This window comes from Hordeum vulgare, chromosome 5H, assembly GCF_904849725.1.
Source record: "Hordeum vulgare subsp. vulgare chromosome 5H, MorexV3_pseudomolecules_assembly, whole genome shotgun sequence".
Taxonomy (NCBI): Eukaryota; Viridiplantae; Streptophyta; class Magnoliopsida; order Poales; family Poaceae; genus Hordeum; species Hordeum vulgare.
In genome coordinates, this window is record NC_058522.1 from 81294759 (window position 1) to 81301169 (window position 6411).

A 6411-nucleotide genomic window follows, 5' to 3' on the forward strand; every position below is an offset into this window, starting at 1 on the left:
AACTGCGGAATAAACGAAGGTTGGCGAAGGATGAAGTGACGATGTGCGTGGGAAATGGTTCCAAGGTTGATGGGATCGCCGTCGACACGGTCTCACTTCATTTACCATCGGGATTAGTTATGAACTTAAATAATTGTTATTTAGTGCCCGCGTTGAGCATGAACATTATATCTAGATCTTATTTATTGCGAGACGGTTAGTCATTTAAGTCTGAGAATAATGGTTGTTCTATTTATATGAGTAATATCTTTTATGGTCATGCACCCAATGTGAGGGGTTTGTTCATGTGGAATCTCGATTGTGATGACACTCATATCCATAACATTGAGACCAAAAGATGTAGAGTTAACAATCATAACGCCACTTTCTTGTGGCACTACTACTTAGGTCATATTGGTGTTAAGCGCATGAACAAACTCCATGCTGATGGACTTTTGGAGTCACTTGATTTTGAATCACTTGACACATGCGAACCATGCCTCATGGGCAAGATGACTAAGACTCTGTTCTCTGGAACAATTGAGCGTGCGAGTGACTTGTTGGAGATCATACATACTGATGTGTGCGGACCAATGAGCATAGAGGCGTGCGACGGATGTCGTTATTTTCTCACCTTCACTGACGATTTGAGTAGGTATGGCTATATCTACTTGATGAAGCACAAGTCTGAAACATTTGAAAAGTTTAAGCAATTTCAGAGTGAAGTTGAAAATCATCATAGCAAGAAGATCAAGTTCCTACGATCTGATCGAGGAGGAGAGTATCTGAATTACGAGTTTGGTGCTCACTTAAGACAATCTAGAATCATTTCACAGTTGACACTGCCTCGAACACCACAGCGTAATGGTGTGTCCGAACGTCGTAATCGTACTTTATTAGATATGGTGCGATCTATGATGTCTCTTACCGATTTGCCACTATTGTTTTCGGGCTATGCATTAGAGACACCTACATTCATTTTAAATAGGGCACCATCAAAATCCGTTGATACGACACCATATGAGCTATGGTATGGCAAGAAGCCAAAGTTGTCGTTTCTTAAAGTTTGGGGATGCCATGCTTATGTCAAAAAGCTTCAGCCTGAAAAGCTGAAACCCAAAGCGGAAAAGTGTGTCTTCATGGGTTAGCCAAAAGAGACAGTTGGGTATACCTTCTATCTTAGATCCGAGGGCAAAGTGTTTGTCACTAAGAACGGAGCTTTTTTGAGAAAGAGTTTATCTAGAAAGAATTGAGTGGGAGGAAGATAGAACTTGATGAGATTACAGAACCTGTGCTTCAACAAAATGGTGGCGCAGGGCAGAAATAAATTTATGTCGAAGTGACACCAGTTGAAGAGGAAGCTAATGATGATGATCATGAAGTTTCAGATCAAGTTACTGTCGGACCTCGCAGGTCGACAAGAGCACGTACTACTCCCGAGTGGTACGGGAATCCTGTCTTGTCTATCATGTTGTTAGACAACAATGAGACTGCGAATTATGGAGAAGCAATGGTGGGCCCAGATTCCAACAGATGGTTAGAAGCCATGAAATCCGAGATAGGATCTATGTATGAAAACAAAGTGTGGACTTTGGAAGTGTTACCTGAAGGTCACAAGGCTATTCAGAACAAATGGATCTTTAAGAAGAAGACGGACGCGGACGGTAATGTGACCGTTTATAAAGATCGACTTGTGGCAAAGGGTTTTTCACAAGTTCAAGGAGTTGACTACAATGAGACATTCTCACCCATAGCAATGCTTAAGTCCGTCCGAATCATGTTAGCAATAGCTGCATTTTTCGATTATGAAATCTGGCAGATGGATGTCAAAACGGCGTTCCTTAACGGGTTTCTTAAGGAAGAGTTGTATATGATAAAACCCGAAGGTTTTGTCAATCCAGAGAATGCTGACAAGGTGTGCAAGCTCCAGTGATCCATTTATGGACTGGTGCAAGCATCTCGGAGTTGGAATCAACGCTTTGATGAGGTGATTAAGGCGTTTAGGTTTATACAAGTTTTTGGAGAAGCTTGTATTTATAAGAAAGTGAGTGGGAGATTTATAGCATTTCTAATATTATATGTGGATGACATATTGCTGATTGGAAACAATGTGGAGTTTTTGGAAAGCGTGAAGGATTACTTGAATAAAAGTTTTTCAATGAAAGACCTAGGAGAAGCTGCTTACATATTGGGAGATAGGTCGAGGCGCCTAATAGCTCTTTCACAAAGCACATACCTTGATAAAGTTTTGAAGAAGTACAAAATGGAACAATCCAAGAAGGGGTTCTTTCCTGTGTTACAAGGTATAAACTGGAGTAAGACTCAATGTCCAGTAACTGTACAAGATAGAGAAAAGATGAGTGTCGTGCCCTATGCTTCAGACAAAAGGTCTATCATGTATGTAATGTTGTGCACAACACCGGATGTCAGCCTGGCCATAAGTATGGCAGGCAGGTTTCAAAGTTATCCAGGAGTGGAACACTGGGCGGCGGTCAAGAATATTCTGAAGTACCTGAAAAGGACTAAGGAAATGTTTCTCGTTTATGCGGGTGACGAAGAGCTCGTCGTAAAGGGTTATGTCGATGCAAGCTTTGACACTGATCCAGATGACTCTAAGTCACAAACCGGATACGTATTTGTTCTTAACGGGGGTGCGGTAAGCTGGTGCAATTCCAAGCAAAGCGTCGTAGATGATTCTACATGCGAAGCGGGGTACATAGCTGCCTCACAGGAGGCCAAGGAGGGTGTCTGGATGAAGCAGTTCATGTCAGATCTTGGGGTAGTGCCAAGTGCACTGGATCCAATCAATCAGTTATGTGACAACACTGGTGCCATTGCTCTAGCCAAGGAACCAAGGTTTCACAAGAGGACCAGACACATAAAGAGAAGCTTCAACGCCATCCGCCATTACATCGGGGAGGAAGACATAAATATTTGCAAAGTGCACACGGATCTGAATGTTGCAGATCCGTTGACTAAACATCTTCCACGAGCAAAGCATGAACAACACCATAACTGTATGGGTGTTACATTCATTACATTGTAAATCACATAAAGATGTGAGGCTAGATTATTGACTCTAGTGCAAGTGGGAGACTCTTGGAAATATGCCCTAGAGGCAATAATAAAATAGATATTATTATAATTCATGTTTCAAGATAATCGTTTATTATCCATGCTATAACTGTATTCAATGGAAACATAAATGCATGTGTGGATATATAGACAAAATTGTGTCCCTACTGAGTCTCTAGTTGACTAGCCTGTTGATCAAGGATGGTTAAGGTTTCCTAGCCATAGACAATTGTTATCACTTGATGACACGATAACATCATTAGGAGAATGATGTGATGGACAAGACCCAAACTATAAACGTAGCATATGATCGTGTCATTTTGTTGCTATTGTTTTCTGCATGTCAAGTATTCATTCCTATGACCATGAGATCATGTAACTCACTGACACCGGAGGAATACCTTGTGTGTATCAAACGTCGCAACGTTATCGGGTGACTATAAAGGTACTCTACAGGCATCTCCGAAGGTGTCCGTTGAGTTAGCATGGATCAAGATTGGGATTTGTCACTCCGTGTGACGGAGAGGTATCTCGGGGCCCACTCGGTAATACAACATCACATACAAGCCTTGCAAGCAATGTGACTAAAGAGTTGGTCACGGGATCTTGTATTACGGAATGAGTAAAGATACTTTCCGGTAACGAGATTGAAATAGGTATGGAGATACCGACGATCGAATCTCGGGCAAGTAACATACCGAAGGACAAAGGGAATGGTATACGGGATTATATGAATCCTTGACATAGAGGTTCAGCCGATAAGATCTTCGTTGAATATGTAGGATCCAATATGGACATCCAGGCCCCGCTATTGGATATTGACCGGAGAGTGTCTCAGGTCATGTCTGCATAGTTCTCGAACCCGTAGGGTGTGCACAGTTAAGGTTCGGTGACGTTTCGGTATAGTTGAGTTATAGGTGCTGGTGACCAAAGTTTTGTTCGGACTCCCGGATGAGATCCCGGACGTCACGAGGAGTTCCGGAATGGTCCGGAAACAAAGATTGATATATATGAAGTTGGTATTTGGATTCCGGAAGGATTTCGGGCATTACCGGTAGTGTGCCCGGAGTGACGAATGGGTACCGGGGGTCCACCAGGTGGGCCCACCACTCCCCAAGAGGGCCACATGGACTTGATGGTGGCACAACAGCCCTTGATGAGCTGACTAGTCAACCAAAGAAATCCCATGAGGTGAAAAGTGGAAATGGACAACTTGGGGAGGAGTCCTACTCCAAGTAGGATTGGAGGAGGACTCCTCCTCTCCTATTCGGCCGAGCCCAAGCGAGGTTCCCTTGGTGCTCAAGGCTAGCCCCTCCTTCCTCATATATATAATAGAGGTTTGAGGGTTTTTGAGACACAATTTCAGCCACGTGCTACCCTCTCCTCTAGTTTGTATTTCTTCCTCTAGATCAGATTTCTGTGGTGCTTAGGCGAAGCCGTGCAGGAATAGATCACCACGATCACCGGCGCGCTATCACACTGCTGGAGAACTCATCTACTTTCCCGTCTCTCTTGCTGGATCAAGAAGGCGGATATCGTCATCGAGCTGTACGTGTGCTAAACGCGGAGGTGTCATCCGTTCGGTGCTAGATCGGGATGGATCGTGGGACGACTGCAATTTGGATCGCGAAGACATTCCACTACATCAACTGCATTTCTTAATGCTTCCCGCTTAGCGATCTACAAGGGTATGTAGATTCGATCTCGCTCTCATAGATGATCATCACCATGATAGGTCTTCGTGTGCGTAGGAAATTTTTTGTTTCCCATGCAACATTCCCCATAAATTACCTTGCTGAGAACCGCTTGTCATTTCCTTCCACTCCTCGTTGGGTTCGACACTCTTACTTATAAAAAGGACTACAATTGACCCCCTATACTTGTGGGTCATCAATGTCACCGATGTCGCTGTGGATCAGGTCCTTTATCCATGTGCCACCGGACAGTGTGGCCGCCATTGTTCTATCCTTTCTCCTAGAATGAGAGTACACCACAGGATAGACATATTGCACCTCCTTGTCTCCCATCTAGGAGCACTGCCAGAAGCTTGTCATTGTCCAATCAACGATTGCAACCTTCATGGAGCTTGCAAAGAGCTTGTGGTTGCCTTCGTCGCAGGGCGGGCTGGTGCCAGCCCAGGGGCGGCTGGGTTGGCGCCATGACAACCATAGCTAGCGAAGCCGGAGAGCATGGATGAACTTGAGCAGATTCAAGATGTCGAGGCCATCATGCTGGAGCAGCGAGCATACATTGTCCCATTTAATTTTACAGTCCCCGCCCGCCCACTCTTGGTCTCCTGCCCATAGAAATCGACGTCTTGCTTTGTCGATCACTTTCAAAAGCTTCGTCAGCGCTCGAAGAACGATGAGGGCCAAAGTTGGTAGTGCCGAGAGGACGCATCACACCAGGACTTGTCATCCTATCGTGGATAGAAGCCGTCCTTTCCATCCCGCTAGCTAGGCGTGAATTCTATCTAAGATTAATTGCAGGTGGACTAGGCAAGGCCTCGCCAGAGTGATCATCAAGCCTAGGTATCTAATCGGGAAATCAACCCTCTGTCCCCCAAAGCTTTGCAGTATGTCGTCTAGATCTTCACCATCACAGCGAATTGGGGCCACACATGACTTGGTAGGGTTGTTCTTGAGGCCGCTTGGGGAGCTAAATTGTTGTAGAATGTCCATCGGCATGTCTACCTCCTGCCTAACTAGGTTAGCAAACTGAATGGCGTTGTCGGTGCATAGACTCGCCCGCAATGTTAAGGTAATCGACGGGAGCGGCGCGAGGATGCCCTTGGTTGTGGCCGTCTCTAGGAGGCGGTGCAGCGGTTCGATGGCTAGAATGAACAAGAGAGGCGAGAGGGGGTCACCTTCGCGAAGACTCCTTTGGTGTATGATTGTCGTGCCAAGCACTTCGTTTTAAGTGCATTGTGACGAAGAGGATGAAGTAGTGCACCAATCCAGTTTCGTCATCATTGACTAAAACCTAGCCGTTGCATAAGCTGAAGGAGGTATTCCTTGGAGACTGGGTCAAAGGCCCTAGTGATGTCCAGTTTGATGAGCAGCGCTTTTTTCCTATTTATATAAAACGTTCTTACTCCATTTTGCACGTACAGAAAGCTATCATGGATGCATTTCTTCTTTTGGAATGCACTGTGCGCGGGTGAGATGATCGCTTGGAACACTGCTACTAGTCTAGTGGCCAAGACCTTGGAGATTAATTTGCCTATGGAGTGAATTAAGGTGATCGGGTGGAAGTGTGCTAGCTTGGTGGCACCATCTTTATTTGGTAGTAGCACAATCATCACCCGGTTCAGGGAGTTGAAGTCACCGTCCGCCAGATGATAAAATTGTAAAAATA